The sequence below is a fragment of the Candoia aspera genome, chromosome 4, assembly GCF_035149785.1.
Source record: "Candoia aspera isolate rCanAsp1 chromosome 4, rCanAsp1.hap2, whole genome shotgun sequence".
Lineage (NCBI taxonomy): Eukaryota > Metazoa > Chordata > Lepidosauria > Squamata > Boidae > Candoia > Candoia aspera.
Window position 1 is genome coordinate 14,970,517 of NC_086156.1, and position 18,456 is coordinate 14,988,972.

The 18,456-nt window shown below is 38.8% G+C and overlaps 1 protein-coding gene across 8 annotated transcripts in view; it reads left to right on the top strand.

Annotated features, from left to right (window-relative positions):
* Window positions 1-18,456, top strand: part of PARD3 (par-3 family cell polarity regulator) — a 581,236-nt gene that overhangs the window by 440,325 nt on the left and 122,455 nt on the right. The window lies entirely within an intron of this gene.

Here is an 18,456-nt window from a genome sequence, read left to right on the forward strand (position 1 = left end):
CTTGTTCCTTTATACTTCACAAACTGATGGTACTCAGATAATATTTATTTTATTTTTATTTTATTTATTTTTTTATCCCGCCTTTATTATTTTTTATAAATAACTCAAGGCAGTGAATATACCTAATACTCCTTCCTCCTCCTATTTTCCCCACAACAACAACCCTGTGAGGCGAGTTGGGCTGAGAGAGAGGGACTGGCCCAAGGTCACCCAGCCAGCTTTCATGCCTAAGGTGGGACTAGAACTCTCCGACCACGCCTGATTGGCTCTTGGGCTGAGAGGGACTGGGCCAAGGTCACCCACCTGGCTTTCATGCCTAAGGCGGGACTAGAACTCTCATACCATGCCTGATTGGCTCTTGGCTGAGAGAGGGTGACTGGCCCAAGGTCACCCAGCTGGCTTTCATGCCTGAGGTGGGACTAGAACTCCTGGTTTCTAGCCCAGTGCGTTAACCACTAGACCAAACTGGCTCTCATCTGGACGCTTTAATGCATAAATAATATACTATGGGAGGTAAGCCGCTGTCCTAAACTGGGATAAGAAGCAAATAGCCAACAACATAGATCTTTCAAAATACTGCACTAGAATTTCATCTTGCTAAACCACTTAGAATTCTAGTCACCAGTTTTTGAACTAGTTGAAACTTCTGGGGAATCTTCACGGGCAGCCCCATATATAATACATTACAGTATGCCAGTTGGGATCTGCCAGTGATGATTAGTAATAGACCAAAAGGGAATATTTGGCATGATCAAACACATTAGCAGTGCAGTAGCTGTACACTTGGGCATTGCTAGTTAATCCGCTTTGTAGATCTGCAGAAGCAATTTACCAAATTCTGCTTTCTTCAAAAACTACTGTTGTTGCTTATAAAATCTTTTTGAAGGCTTACTAAAAGCAGGAACTAGGAACAAGGTGAATATACTGCAACAGATTTGTCATCAGATATCACTGTTGTTATTTGGATAGGGCTCAGGTAAGGTTTTTTAATGTTAATTTATAGTTTTGAGAAAGCAACATTAAAACTTTACTATGCTTGTGATGAATGTTTTGCCTCAGTTAATTTTTATAACTTACTTTCCCTAAATTGGAGTGCAGGGGAATGCTGCTGTCCATAAAATAAACTAAAATAAAATATGCAAAAAAAAAAATGAGATAGTCTCACACAAATAGTAACGGTGGTTGGTGTTTATTTATAATATTGTTATAACAGAAAGAGTGCCACAAAAATAAAAATAAGACCTGGTGCCATCAATATCTAAAAACTTGAAAATCTGGTTTATTTTTAATGCAAAGCCCAGACCCTGATTTCCTCTCAGAAGAAGAACACACTAAACAAAAGCATAAACTACCTGACTGTTTATATTAAGTTCTGGATTTTCAACTCAGTAAAGTAATTTAGTTTGGCTTGGTTTAGGACTAGTTATTTTGCACAAGTAGTGTGTTTCATTCATTGAACAGTGAATATATTATCTAAGCCATCCATCCTAGTTTCTTCCCTAACCTCTCATTGCTATTTCAAAGACACTTCACAAGTTACAGATTAATATACATTAATGAGATTCCCAATAACATATGATAAATAAATATTATCCCTGTAATACATTTATAAAATTTTACCAGGCTGGGAAATATAACTGTGTAAGATAGGAGTAGGAGAGCCAGTGTGGTGTAGTGGTTAAGGCATCAGGCCAGAAACTGGAAGACGGGAGTTCTAGCTCTGCCTTAGGCACAAAGCCAGCTGGATGACCTTGGGCCAGTCGGTCTCTCTCAGCCCTAGGAAGGAGACAATGGCAAACCACTTCTGAAATCATGCCAAGAAAACTACAGGCACTTGTTCAGGTGGTCGCCAGGAGTCAACACTGATTCCAAGGCACCAAAAGAAAGAAGAAGATAGAAGTAGGCAAACAGATGCACTCTATATGTTTTAGCCATAACTCCACAAATCTCTTGTGTTATTGGTCATATCAAGAATTTCTGGTGGGAGTTTTCCACCCCTAAACTTAAGATATGGAACAGCAGTCTGACATAGTATAATATAGTTGCACATGTACTATATGCAGATCCATTCATTTCCTCTCAGTCTGCTTCACATTTTTTTAAATAGCATGAATCCAATCTAAATTAATTTGCTCATGGTTAGCATGAACCTGAAATTATCTGTCTGTTATCAGTGAGCACTTTTTGTTGATGAATATGGAATAGCTGTTCAGTATACTTGAGCAATTGCTCTGGATAAGTCTGAAGCAATAGGTTTTGGTTGATCGGTGCAAATTAATCAAGAAGTGCTTCATTTAGACCTTGTTCTAGGCCATTCAGCTCAATGTAACATTTGCTACTGTAGTTCTCGTTCCATATTTGTAAGGTAAATCTAACTTACATACCTATTAAAACCTATGCGTGTTATGATTCTGGAAATGTGTATTTTACTATCTGTTTACTTCCTGGGAGTATTAGGCTTTAAATTAAAAAGCCAGATAACTTTTTCAGCATCATTTCTGTATTCTCTCTGGAGTAGGTACCTAACACCAAAATTAAATGGGCAAATAAGTTTTCAAGGTAATATCATGCATTGCTTAATTTATTCAGCAAGCAGTATTCCTTAGGAAATTTACATCAGTAAAGAATTTCTGTTAATTGACAAGAAAAAATGCTGACGTATTAATGCTTAGAGATAATGAGGTATGTAGGGAATTTTTAATATTTGGGAGGTTCCAGGTGAACTGTGAGGAATTTGATTAACCTTTTATATGCTTATGTAAACTTTCACTGTACACTTTTCTGGAGTTGCCTATGGGGCTCAGTCTCAGTAAACTTATTTACATTAGATTACATCCAGGTTTAGTAATTATTAGAACATATCTATTTAAATTTATTCTAAGAGTGGGCAACTATCATGAAGTTTGTTTATTTTTGAGCAAACCAAGCCATTGTGTATTTAATAAAACATGTTTTGTGTGAACTTAATCCACTACCAATAGGTCTGGTTTCAACCAATTAAATTGCCATGAGTCATACAACATTAGTGAATAACAGTTGGTTTTCTAGAAAAGCAATCCCTGACATACAGATAGTATGTCAGTGAGCATCCCCATCATTCTTTGGTTGAGCTGTAAGGAGGCAGAATACTTTTTAACTAAAGCTTTTGTCAACTCAGAATTTCTACTAAATATTTTCTGTAGAGTTATAAGGATGGAGAGTTTCCCTCCCAAGTAATTTGGGGTGCTGTTTCAACAACTCAGACTTACCCATTGAAGTATCTGCAGGTTCTCTGTTTGACAAGCTTCAAGTCAGGATATTTTCATGCCAAATTTGAATCCAGTAGATCTCTATTTAAGTCACTGCTTTGTGTGCCTTTGCTCTGCTTCATCCATGGCTGTCAAAGCCATGATATCATTCTTTGGCTTTCTGCTTTTATTTTATTGCACTTAAAGCTAAACAAGTGTTGCGTTGGTAGACCCCCTTGGCAAGAGCAATATAACGTAAAGCTGTCGTAATAAAGCCAGCATTTCAAGTGTTCTCCTTTTGGGAGAACAGCAGAGAAGATGCACATAAATATCATCCAGTTATGACTGAATTCACAAGTCAGATGGTAACTTGGTTTGCTTGGTTTAGCAGATGATATTGTGTTAAACTATCTATTGTGAACTGTGATTATGCCCTAGCATGCCCCAGTAGTTATGCTTTAATTCTGTGTAGCAAGGCATGGCGTGATACAAAATGAAATGGATCCAGCCAGTGCAGAAGAAGCACCACTATGCAATAACTATAGTAATATTTGGACTGATTAAATGCTATTGAATTTTTTTTCTATGCTTAAATGAATGCCAAGCTTTTTCTGACTAGAAGTGAGGGGGAGAGATGGTGAGCATTTTCTATAGCAGGCCCCTATGGAACAGCTTGCCCACTGAAGTGTGTATGGCACCCATCCTCCTGACCTTTGGGAAGCTGATGAAAACTTGGCTCTTCTGCCCTTTGGAGACTGACATACCATGACACAACGTCTTAATTTTCTAATGTTGCATTTAATCCTAGATTAATTTTTGACTTGTATCTTTTTTTTAACAATTTCTGTAATCCACCTAGAGTCTGGCTGGTTTCAGGCAGTTAGATAAATTTTGCATGCATATATACATACATATATTATACACAGAGAGAGAGAGAGAGAGAGAGAGAGATTATACACACATACATACACATATATACACACACACAAATAAGTTACTGCAACCTTTGTCATAATACTATTTCCAAACTTCTCTTTTTCTACTATTTTAAATTCCACTATTTGGTTAAAAATGTTTATTGCTATTGTTTTTTTACTCTGAGTTGTGGTAGTGATGAAGATGATCTATCTATCAAATGTTTATAGTAATTCTCATCTATTATCTAATTAATCTTTACGAAAGCAAAAGTCAGGGCAGTATTATTATATTGATAAAGTATAATAAAATCCACTAGCGAACTTTTGTTAGGAGTGACATTTGTATAAGAGACACTTGGGGAAGGACTATATATCTTGAGGTATGGTTGACAAAAGTTCCTGCTCCCGATACCTTCAGATCTTCTTATCTGAAGATATGGAGAACTGCTGCCAGACAGAGAAAACAGTTTTGGGGGAAGTGGAACAATGGTGTGACATAGTACGTAATAACTTGATATAATCCTGTAATGACCTTGATTCATATCTCTTGCTGTAATTCTGGGTACCCAGAATTTCTTGGTATTTGTGATTTCTTCCCCTTCCCCAACTATGGTTATGATGTATTATGAACACGATGCTATTGGGTTCTTACTATTTGAATGTTTTTCTGACTTTTGAAAGAGTCTTTTCTTGTGCTTCCTTTTTCAGAAGAAAAATCCCTCACCATTTTGTTTTTTGTTTCAGCATCCAAATTACTTGGATACTTAGGTGCTGTGCCTTTTTAAAAAGCACCCCCCCCCCATTTGTACCTGTAGTTTAAATTGTAAGAAAACCATGGTAACCAACTGCAGTAAGTTTTGTTGGCTCTGGTATGTCAAAGTGTTGTATCTAACAAAAGAAGCTAATGGCAGCGTTCAGACAGACCCTTCTCATGCAACTGCTAGCAGCTCAATCAATCTCTTATTATTAATATCAGAGTTATTCAAGCAGAGGCAATAGTGCTAGTATTTCTCATAATCAGCCCTTGAGCCAGATATAATTTGCAATTTGTAGTATTGTATTTTGAAACAATAATGCATTTAAATGTACAGTGCATGGAATTAGAAGCAGAGTAGTCAAAAGATACAGTGTACAGGGCATGGAATTAGAAGAGAGCAGCTACTGCCTGAATGTCCTCCCCCAAATGATCTTAAGTGGGCACTGTTTTTAAAAGGGTCTTAATACAATTTTATTAGCACCTAATTTAATTCAGACTTTTACCATCACGTCTATTTAATTTCACAGGCTGGACAGTAGAAATTGACTGACTTTCCGCATCGTTTTTTACACAGTAGCCCTTCTCTTAAGAGGTTCTCTGGTCTTTGTATGGCTTAAGCATGACATTAACCATTGAAGATAAAGTCACTGATGCTAAGGCCAGCAAAATGTCCATCTGTTCTCTTTTCATTATTTATTGAAAGCTGGTTTCAAGACTCAAAGCATTCTACTTTTTAAAGCTTTCTTACTCCAAAATCCTAGTAAGCTTTTTGCCTTTTTTAAAAAATATACTTTGTAACTGGTTCCTTCTTTTTTACTTTAATCTTTCCTGGATCGAAGGTACACTCTCTCAAGTGGCATTAGGTATTCTGCTAATGCTCTACTCGTAGGTCGCCTGCGAGGTCTCCAGAGTGCCCTCCCCTCAGAGCTCATGTGGGCAATCTCATGGCTTCTCCTTGTCTGGAGAAGCTCCATTAGTTCGGGCATATCACCTGGCTGGCTGTCTTTGCCTTTGTGTCATCCCTGCTGTTTTGCTGAGACATGTTAGTCTGCCATGTTTCCATCCGGAAGTTGACATAATATGTAATAAAGCATATTTGAATAATGCTGGCTAAATGCTGCATGAAAGCAGGTTATGTTTTACTGGTAGCGTAATAGCTGTCTTAAAATCCTTCAGCTTGGATCTCTATGGCACTTCTAAGTATTTACAACAAAACACCACAAACCTGATTGGATAATACTGACTTGGAAAGAAAACAATCCTAAGATACATTAAGTGATAGTTATGTACGGTTGTGTTGTCCATTATGAGTGCATTACCTATTAAAAGCAGTTTAAACTGTCCAGATTACCAAGATTTTATTTTATTATTTTATTTTTGCCCCAGGGGTAAAAGAATCCATAGCTGAGATCCTTGCAGAATTCAAACCAAGATAACTAATCTGATACCACCAAGACTACTGAATGTGCATATATATTAAAATCAGTATTATTTGTTTAGTTATTCCTAATCAATCCTAAAAGTATGTTCAATTTTGCAACATCTCCATTAAACTTCAGTGCTCTTTTTCTGTGGTTGCTCTCATCACTGCTGATTACCAAGACTCTTATCTCTTAATAGAAGCTTTTCTCTTCCTAATCCTGCATCCTTGATTGAGTCATTGAAGCAGCAACCTTCTGTTTAACCCATTACAATTTGCTCCTTTCGTGTAATTTATGGAAACTTCACTGACATCAAAATGCAAGTGTGATGGTACAAAGTGGTACAGTTCCTATGGCCTAGTAATGTGCTGTGTGCTAAGTAATAACTTTTAAGGACATAATAGTCTATCCCGAAGTTCCATTATAGCCATAAAACTTAAAACATGGTCATATATACATCTTTTAACTTTTTAAATATGCTTCAGGTTTGTTTATGTATTTATTTCTAAAACGTATCAGTTACTCTGCAGCATCCCTTTGTAGGGAGACATGCAGTAAAAAACAGTTAAAAATGCATATCAAATATTATGAAATCATAAATTGTAGCTATCGGCTACAGCAGAAATGAAGACAACAAGGATAAAGTTGTTTAATTAATCACATTGCAGCACTAAGATTAAAATCAAAAGTTAAAAGACAGGAGAATAAAAAGGCAATTTCCTGACAGTGAAAAAGACAATATAGTAGATGCCAGGCATTACTCTCTGGAGGCAACATTGCAAAGTTAGGGGCTATCACTGAGAATATCTTTCCTCGAATAGCCATTTTAGCCTGCAGGGAGACTAAAGCAGGGCCTCCAAAGAAGAAAGAATTACAAATTACAAATAGGTGGAAAACAGCTTGCTTGTGAATTCTTGGTCCCATTCTCCCAGCGGCCCATAGGGTTACTATCAGCCATTGAACTGGAGTCAGAAAAAGGCTATGAACATTGTGTAATGTTTGTGTAATGATGTTTCAAGTTGCCCCTAAAACCTATCTGAAATTTTTGAACCCTTCTTATGGACAGCACTATATACCACACATTTCAATAAATTTAGTGAGAAGTGACCAAGGTAAGGATTATTACAGCTCACTCCAGAACAGGGTAAATACCATTGATCTGGACATATAGTCATGGCCACCTCACGATGCCTTTAAGGATGAACATAAGAATTCTCAGAGCCACGTAAAGCCCAGAATCCACAGTCAACATGGAAGAACTGACACTTGTGATTATGGGCCTTGAAGCCCTCGATTTTGACCAGGAAGCCTTCATATCACCTTTAACTCCATGAGAGTGATGGTGCTGCTAGATGGACGATCAAAAGTCTAGAGGCACCTACAAATAAGAACTCCTTGGGAAAAACAGTTTTATTTATTTATTTATTTTTCAAATTTATATAGCTGCCTATCTCATATATATCACTCTGGGTGGCCTACAAATAATTAAAGCAAATATAAAAACAAAACAAAAAAAATCAATACAATTTAAAAACAAGAAAAAATATAAAACCACCATAAAATATATTAAACTCACAGTCAAGGTAATCCCATTAATCAAAACAATCTGTATAGACACTGTACTGGTTCCACCACATTCCCAGGTCCCCATGGCCATTGGCAAAGCATATCTTCAAGGCCTTGTGAAAAGCTAGCAGGATCAGGGGCAATCTTATCTCTGGGGTGGTGGGGGAGGGAATGATGTTTCACCGGGCAGATATCATGGCCCTCTTCCTCAGTCCTGTAAGACAACACTCTCTGGCTGATGGGACCCACAACATGTCCCTTCTGCCGAATCCAATGGGATGAGTAGATGTAACAGGAAGAGGAGGTCCCACAAGTAACCTGGTCCCATGCTATGTAGGGCTTTATAGGTTATTATCAGCACCTTGAATTGAACCCAGAAGCAAACTGATAGCCAGTGCAGCTCACAGAGCAGAGGTGTAACATGCACAAATCATAGAACACACATAACTGCACGGCCACATTTTGAACTAGTTGAAGCTCCTCAATATTCCTCAAAGGCAGCCCCATACAGAGCACATTTCAGTAATCCATACGAGAGGTGACTAAAGTGGGAGTGACCATGAGCAGGGCCTTCTGGTCCAGAAATGAGCACAACTAGCCTACAACATGTAGTTGTGCAAAGCCCTCCTGGCCATGGCTGCCACTTCTTCTTTGAACCGGAGCCATGAGTCCAGAAAGACCACCAGATTGCATATAGGTCCTGTTTGGGGTAGTACAAAGATGGAAAGTTCCTAGAACCAGGGATCCCAACACCCAAAGCCACTCAGTCTTGCTTGAGTCGAGTTTAAGCCTGTTGTTCCCCATCCAAACCCCCACAGCCTCCAAGCACCAAGACAGGACCTCTATAACATCATTTAGTTGGCCCAGGGTGGAGATAGAAAGCTGGATATCATTGGCAAACTGCCATTGCATACTCACTCAGCAGCTTCACATAAGGTTCAACAGGAGAGGAGAAAGTACCACAAAGCAGGGCCATGGGTGGGATTATCCCCCCCTTGATCAACACTAACTGGAACTAGCCCCTGAGGAAGGAAGAAAACCATCACAGTACAGTTCTGCCCACACCCACACCCTGAAGACAATCCAGAAAGATACCATTAAAAGCCTTTGAGAGGTCAAGAAGAGCAGGAATGGATGCAGTACTCCAATCCCTCTCCTGCCAGAGGTGATCCAGAAGTATGACCAATGCTATTCAGTCCCATAGCCAGGCCTGAATCCCGACTGAAAGGGGGCCACTTCACTTCATCCAGGATCCTCTGAAGCTGCTGCATGACCACCTTCTCAACAACCTTCCCTAAAAAGTTGTCCAGGACATTTGGGTCTAGTGATGGCTTCTTGAGGAAGGGGAGAACCATCACCTCTTTAAGAGAAAGAACAACCCTGTCACTCAAAAAAGAATTCACCACTGACAGCACCCAACCACATGTCACATCCTGAGTGGACATGGATCTAATATGCAGGGGGCCAAGCTCACAGTCATGAGGACCCTGTCCAGTTCCTCAGGCCCAACAGGATTCAATTCCTCCCATGTAACTGAGCAAGACTGTGCACCAATCATCTCCCCAGGACCTGCTCCAAGGCAGAATCTAACTAGGAGTGGATCCGAGCAATTTTGTCTGACAGTTGCCCAGCATATTCCTCTGAACGGCCTTGTTCACTCTACCCGAGAAGCTTGAGTCACCCTAAACAAGGCTCTTGGATGGTGATCTGTTCAGACTATGAGACGGCCAGACAGAATTACTATTAAATTCTTTATTTACAAAGAACTATTTACAGCAGTGAAAGTCCTCAGAATAGAGTAGACAGTGCAGTTCAATCAAGTCCATCCAGGCAGTGGAGGATAACAAGGCAAGGCTGCAGACTCAGAAGTAGAAGGAGATTATGGCAAGACAGCAAGGCAGAACTCAGCTAATCCTCTCAATGAGGTGGCAAGTCCCGGTGTAGCTAGAACACATGGCAAGGAGGAGGCTTGAGGCATGAGTGTTGGGCTTGGCACGGAGGCTAGACTAGGCTTGACAACAGAGGCTAGGCAAGGCGAGGCTGGAGCATCAAGGCGAGGCTCGGATCTGGAGACAAGGCAGGACTCGGCTGGAACGGCAAGGCAAGGCAAGGCGTGGAACTGGAGGCAAGGCTGGACTTTACTGGAGTGACAAGACAAGGCTTGAATCTGGAGGCAAGGCTGGACTGGGCTGGAATAGTGAGATGAGGCTTGGAACTGGAGGCAAGACTGTGCTCGGCTGGAATGGCAAGACTAGGCTCTACTGGAGTGGCATGTGAAGGAAGCAGGTCCGCAACGGCAGGAGGAGCTGGCTCTGATTCCGCATCGGCTACAGGCGAGGCTCCCAACTCCAGTAAGGACTCTTCCACAGATGCTGTGAGCTTGAAGGATCGGTTGTCTCTGGCAGCTTGCTCTTGGCGCTCCTGCCTTTCAAAATGATCCTTTCTGCGCCATTTCTCCTCTGAAGCCAATCAGGCTGCCTTTTGCTTCATGCGCTTCTCTGCTCTTCTCTCTCGAGCACTGACTGGAGGATTCAAACCTCCCTCCGAAGTTTGTCCAATCAGCGTCTCCGATTTCTCCCGCTCTGCTGAGTCACTCCTGGTTTCTATTTCCCCAATTCCTCTGGATAAGTTTTGTTTTTAGAGTCAGGATCAGACTCTACTCCCTGCCTCTGCCTCTGTCACTGCTAAGGTTTGGAGTTCTGATATAAAGCTCACCATTGGAAGAATCCAATGCTGGGAATACTTTCTTCATCTTGTGAGATGTGACTGGTTGCCAGAACCCTTGTTTTGTATCTTAGAGACTACTTGGATCTAAACCTGTTTGTATCCTCATCCTGCTCTTTTCTTGTGCATTCTGGTGTTTTGTATTCTCTTACTATTTCGGGTGAGTTCTAGGACTTAAATACCCTGTGCTTGTTATTTGACTAGAAGGAAAGCTCAAGCATAGTAAGTCTTACGTGCCTGCCAAATGTAGAGATTTCTCTGAGAGAAAAAGGACACATTCAAAGGACACATACAATCCACTAACAGAGCCTCTCCCTTGCCTGGATTCAGTTTTTGGCCCCAATCCAGGCAATTGCTGCCAGGATCAGATGGAAAAAGAAAGAGCTTAGATTAAAGTTCAAAGCAGATAACATTAGATACAGACATCTTTCGAATTGCTCATTTAAAAATCTGATGGAAAAATGTGTCACATATGTTCCTTTTTTTTTTTGGTCTGTATCTATTTAAATCCTGTACCAAAAAGCCAGCACAATTCCAAATGATGCATGACATTTGGTAAATCTCTAGAAGGAAGCGGTTTCAATAGTTTTGGTGTAATTGCCAACAACGTCTTCTCTGTAAACACTTTATGATCTTTGTTAGCTATTTTAACAGGGCATTCTTGTTTCCTTCCATGGGTTATCCAGCCCTTACTTCCCCAACATGCTGTCCGCCAAATGTTTTGGAATGTATTTCCAGTCATCCCTTATTATTGGCTGTGCTAGCTGAAGACAATGAGAGTCGCAGTCCAAAACATATGGAGATGGAGAAGCTCACCTAATTAATGTGTGGAATGCATAGCTTTCTTGAATTGTTGACAGTCATGTGGAAGATCTCTCTGCCAGATTAGACAATTGCCCGATTGTAGGACATTAATCATGGTGTTCTGGCATTATATTTATTGAGTTTTATTTAAACATACCCTATTTAACTATTATTTCCTTTCTGGAATATCAATTAGGGTAAGCATGATCACAGTTAGAAAGGATACAGCAGAGATAGGAACCCTCCAGATGTCAGTGACATTCAACTCTGACCAACTCTGACAAAGGATGGCCACTTGTGAATTGGCCATCCATATATTGGGAATTTAGCAATATATGGAGTGCCCCAGATTGTCTACTATTGGGATAAAGAATGGGAAAAAATATTATCCAAATGGCTTCATTCTATGAGAGGGATAAATACAGTCACCTTCAAGCAAACTAAAATAATTTCTTAACCTATGGGAACAAGCCAGAATAGAACAAACTAAAATAATTGCTTAAGTGATGAGCCCTTCATGTATTGAATTACAATCTCCATTTTCCCCAGTGAGCATGACTATTAGCTGGCTAGGGATAATATTTCTAGTCAATCAAATCATAAAGTTTCCATGTTTGAGAATGGCACTGGGAGTCAGGCAGCATATAAATTTAATGATGAAGATGATGATGATGATGATACCAAATATAATGATATACGAGTTTAACTAACTTTGTTTGGTCTGGCCTTCTTGTTATTTTTCATTTTCAGATGCAGAATGGTTTCTTCTGACTTAGCTCTCTGGATAATTGTTTTTGCAGTTTGTGAAGCATCTGGCACATAAGCACATGCATTTACAAGTGAATGTAAACCTGTGTTCCCCTCCTGTCATTTTTGTGAAGAAAATGTATACTGTGGTTTTTTGTGGGTCTTGAACCCCTAGCAAGTAACCATAGCAACCAACTCCCAATTTGAGACAAAAGCCTAGCAAGTCCCTTGTTTGGGGAGATACATTTGTAGAAGATGGTGACTAGAGGCAAGGAAAAGAAAGTGAGAAATAGAATAGCAAAGATCAAAGAGAAAAGAATGAAGGGCAAGACTTTTCATTAAGCTGTTGTGTAAACTAGGAAATACTTTGAATTATGGTGTTTAGTATGTAGCAAAAAGCTCTGTGTAGAAGATCCAGTGAGCACATTGTTAATAAATTTATATCTTGCCTCCCCCCATACTCAAAGAAACTAGAAATAAAATACTATGGTTAAAACTGAAATGTCATTCATTAAACACTAATCATATAAAAATATATCAGTAACAGATAAATAACAGTACTCACCTGACTGAAATCTAATTTTGTATCAAATCAAGCTTAAATGGCAAAAATAAAAATGTTGGCAGAAGGATCTTGGCCTTCTATAGCTAGACCTGGCCTGCAGAAATCTAGAGGAGCCCTGAGTTCCAGTGGCAGCCATCTTCAAGAACATTTTTGTTCTGAAGAAATATTCATTACTTTTACTTATCTGTTCTCCTTCCCAAGTAATCTTTTGAAGCCAAGAAAAGCAGGATCAAGTGCCTTTCCAAAGATTTTGTTTTCATTCTTGGATAATAGAAATTGAACTTTGTTAAAAGCTAATGTTAGATCAGTGGGTTCTGTTTCACTTATGGCAATCAAGTCAGCACAGATAAAAATGCATTTATTATTTGAAAATAAAATGGCATGAACATCTAACTGCTGAGTGACCTACATTTTCTTCTCATGAATCAGTTCGCAGTAAGCCTTCGACCATTCAAAAATAGTCCACTGGATGATTCTGTTTAGAATTATTTGCAGCAGTTGCAAAAAAGAACAGTTGTGTCATCACTGAAGAGTAGGCATTTCAATGGTTCTAGACTACGTTTGTCAGATTTCTATCAACATTATTTTAGCTGCTGCTCCACTGATTTCATTACCTCCAGGTTCTTTAAAAAGCCAGTGATAGATAGTACTCAGGACCAATTGTGTCAGCCAGAGTTTCAGTTGCCTGCTGGAGTGATAGGAAAGTCCCCTGCAGGGAATCTGGATCAATTTATCTCTTGGAACAGACCAACCATTTTAACTGGCTGCCTACATCAGTAGAGATTCTTAATTGCAGTAAACCAAAAGCCCTCTATAAGTCTACATTAGTACCATCTATCTGGAGGAGACTCCTTATTCTGGTATCCTTTATGTGTATGGGTTCACATGATGAATAGATGATGCACAGTAATTGGATCCTCCATGTCCTTCAGCTCAGCTATTGGAGTTTTCTGAGACTTCAAATTTACTTAGAAAACTTCCTTTTTTATTTTTTAATGGTGGGTAAAGAGAACTAACAGCCTCGTGTGGCGCAGAGTGGTAGGCGGTAGTATTGCAGCCGAAACTCTCCCCACGACTCGGGTTCAATCCCAGCGGAAGCTGGATTCTCTCTCGGGTAGCCGGCTCAGGTCGACTCAGCCTTCCATCCTTCCTAGGTCGGTAAAATGAGTACCCAGCTTGCTGGGGAAGGTGATGACTGGGGAAGGCAATGGCAAACCACCCTGCTATAGTCTGCCAAGAAAACGTCGCGAAATCAGCATCCCTCCAAAGGGTCAGACATGACTCCGTGCTTGCACAGGGGACCTTTCACAAAGAGAACTAAGATAATTTTGAAGAAGAATTTTGAGAAACACACCCATCCCTAGAAAAGAATTGTGATCACAGTGGGAACTAAATTCTAACTAGTGGCCTAACAAAGAACTTAATTATGTTAAGGAATTAAGGAAACAACATTCATACCAGTTTGCAGGAGTGCAGAAACAGGTGTGTTTATTTTCTTAATTATATATTTTAAAAAGCACTTCTCTCTTTATATATAAAGTAATGAAGTTCCCAACTGAGCATCTGTTTCTTCTTTTGGACCCAGTTGTATGCAATAATGATCATATCAAGAATTCTTTACTAGATGCTGTTGGTACAATTCTGAGGCCCTTAGGTAGGGCTCAAATCATGAAGAAGAAAACCGGCCAACAATTTCTTATTCCAGTTCCACACAATTACTGGAATTGGAATAATACATTGCAGTGGAGAAATGATGATGATGATGATGATGATGATGATGATGATGATGATGATTTCATTAATACCTTGTTCCCTGGCGGCTTGCAAAAAGTTAAAATTGCTGTCTAAAACATCAAAACAACAAACTTTAAAATACAAGCATTGTTTAAGACAGTGATATTAGGATGATGGCTTTGTGCACTCCAGTTTCTGCAGTTGCTAGCTTGTATAACCATTAGCCGTATTGGTTAGGAATTATGGGAATTGTAATTTATTATTTGCTATACTTAAAATATGATAAGCAAATGCTACTACATTGAGGGCTTCTACTACTCATTCTGCCAAGGGACTCTCCACTTATACCACTAATGCCTATCCTGATTGTTGAAAGAATAGCATAATGACATTTTACAAAATTTAAATTCAAAAACACTTAAAATCTTTCAGAACATTTTAATTAGCATTCCATTTCATTTTTTGCCTTTTCACTGCCTTACTTTCTTCTGTGATTATATGTGGGTATTATTTTACTTATATCTACAAAGTGTTAAATACGTATAGCATCAACTGCCATCTGGTTTGATTATAGAGTAAAAAAGGTTACAGTAAGAGTTCAGTGCTTTGACAGCAGCCTTGAATGGTGGAATTCAATGTTTAAAATGAAGCAGTATTTCTTATAAGGAAATAGCTTGTGTTTGAGTAAGGGGCCACACTTCAGCATTCCAGAAAAATGTTGCTGAATTATCTAAATCATTTTTTTTGCACAGTTTTCCATTAATCATTCAGTGAATCTTTTCCCCATAATACTTTATTTTAATGAAATCTGTGAATGATTTGTCAGACAGTAGTGATCTTGTCTCTAATATGTCAGAATGTGATCTATTTAGCAGATCCCTTATTTCTATTATGATTTTTTTTCAAAATGAAGTTTCCTTTACAAATGTACCAGTTTACATTTTTAACTAGATTGTTAATATTTCAATGCATGTTTCCTTACTGATAGAAAGTGAATCTTCCGTAGTTTGTTTCTGAGCCCAATTCAAAACCAGAGCATTTCAAAGGTGCTTAAGATCCAAGTTATATGTCTTTCAGTTATTTTAACCTTGCTGCATTCCACTCTTTTACTTGAAGAATCAGATCTGTTTTGCTTCTTTACTCCTGGATTCCTGAATAAATTAACACATTAGTTTCTTGTAATTGTTACTACCTTTAAGCTGTAATACCGGATACGTGATTTCCTCTACTGGGATTTATCTCCTTAACGTCAATATTTAGGAATGCTCTCCTGAGATTTAACTTTATTTGCTGTGCTCTTATTTCAGCATAAATGAATTAAATAAATGAGTAGAATGTACCTTTTTGTAAGAATGCATTGCTCTGTACTTCACTTCTTACCACCTGGATGCTTTGTCTCTTGGAATGAATTACATTGCCAGTGAGGCTCCTCTGCGTCCTTTAGAGTTCATTTGCAAATTTGTTTGAAAATGGAACCATTTTGTTTCCTTTATTAAAAGGAAGTATAAGAAATCTCTCATCTCTTGTGAATCATCTACAGAGCTACCTGCAGATCTTGAACTACCTGTTACCTATTTAGGAAGTCCATAAACAAATGATACATTATTGTTTTTTAACATTAAATCATCATTATGTAGTTGTCACAAATGGGCTGAACCGAGGATTAAAATAGCAGTAGGTTTTGGAAAGTTCACAGGTAACTCAACGCATTTTTTTAAAAAAAGTCTTGGTATAGCTTGGCAATTAGTGAGCAAGATTTCAGCAATTCTCTCATCATTTTATCACACTTTGGGAAAGGCAGGATATTTTAATTTGCAACCTTTATTTCAATCTGTCATAAAAACAATTCCCCAAAAGTAATTACTTTTCTTCCAATTATACAACAAGTATAAGCTGTATTATCTTTTTTTTTTTTGGTGCCTTCGAGTCAATGTTGACTCCTGATGACTGCCTGGACAAGTCCCTGAAATTTTTTTGGCAAGATTTCAGAATTGATTTGTCATTGCCTCCTTCCTAGAGCTAAGAGAGAGTGACTGGCCCAAGGTCACCCAGCTGGCTTTTGTGCCTAGAACTCACGGTCTCTCAGTTTCTAGCCTGATACCTAACCACTAGACCAGAGTGGCTCTCTTGTATTATTCTTTAACTATGTTTAAATGTTAAGCCTGCATAGAAAAAGAAAAAGAAAGAAAGAAAAGAAAAAATCTGAATATAATTGTTGGTTTGCTGATATTTAATGATAAGAAATTCACTAGCACTGAAAATTACATGAACCAGGGCAGAAATTGATATTTCAGATACCTATAGGGAAGGTGAAGGTTTAAGTTGTATCTTGTATATGTTTTCCTTGCTGTAAATCGGGGTTGTTGTTGTTTTCTCTCTGATGTGGGAGCTGTTATTTGAGATGTTACTGTGTTTGTATTGTGAAGTTTAGATGTAAGATGTTTTCTATATAATACCATCATAATATAATTTATAATATACATTATCTGGCCTTTTCTTATGTATGTTTGGGTGCTAACAAGAAATTAATGTTCTGTACTTTCCACAGTTCTGCTTCTGTCATTAGTATAAAAACAGAAGAAGAGCCCTGGATCCCTGTGTCACACAGTGCCCAACCACATACATTTAGGAAGATCACAAATGTAGACAGGAGGCCAATGTTTCCACTGTTCCCTCCTACTAGGTGGCATTTAAGATATGCTGCCTGTCATTCCAAGGCGGTAAAAAGCCATCAATCCTAATAGCCATTGATAATCCAATCCTTCATGAATTTGTCCAACTCCCTTTCAATACCATCTAGACTTATGAATACGGCCACATCTTGTGGCATTGAATTTCTCTAACTGTGCTTTGTGTAAAGGAGTGCTTCGTTGTTTCAGTCCTGAGTAAGTTTTAGTATTGATAGAGGCATCAAATTACCAACTTCCATAGCCATAATGCACACCTGCAGCACCCCCGCAGCCTCCACCAGCCCACCCAAAGGCTCCCCTGGCCCTCCCAGTTCCAGTTGCCATCATAACCCAACCTGTATATCCAAGCACTGACTTTGATGCCTTTTGTTAATAAAATGTGTTACTTCATTTTTTCTGTTATCTTATTGTCTGCAGTACAAGATCTGATGCTCCTCTTACATTATACGATCCATTCTTGTCCATTTCAGTTTACTGATGCAGAATGTCAGTGTTCATATTTCTACTCTTACAAATTTGCCTTGGTTCATGGTTCTGGCATTTCATATACCAGTAGTATACATATTTGTGCACCGTTGCACTTCCCTTTTGCCTCTGGGCACATGAGCAGCTGGACATCCTTTGAACTTAAACCAGCCACATCATAAGCACCAATATTACTTGTCCTTGCCCATCCCCAGTAGCCTGATGGATACCTTTCAACTTGGGGGCTCATCTTCTGGTATCTTGTTGACATTAGGAATGCTGAGAATATAAGTGAGCCTGTAAAACAAGAATCCTGGCTCGACCTGGAATGGCTGCTTGTCTCAGATGTTTAGCTCTTAGCATCTCTGATTCATGTGACAGCTTTCTGTACAGTCAGAGTAGAATCAAATCTAGCTATAGTCAAGTTAGGCAACATGCATCCAGTAACTTGGGATTAAAATATGAATTCTAAGCATTTCAGTGTCAGAATACTCAGTGTGGGAGCATTATTATGTGGGAGCAAGATAGACTTTTCCAGAAATAACTTCTAATTAACTGAATCTAGATTGTTTCTATTACCCACTTTGTTTCTTTGTTTCTTTGATTTATATAGCCACCCATCTCACTTTTACATGTCTCTAGGCAGCTTACAATAAAACAGTTATATTGTTTTGGGGACATTGTTATTGTGAATGTGGCATGAATCATGGAATGGCCTGTCAATTTTTTTTTTCCAGCAAAGGAGACAGGAAAAAGATTTTCAATCTGTTGTTTCTTTTCATTATGATATACAGTCCCAGGCATTGGGATGGGGGGAATTGAATTGTACCAGGAAGGTG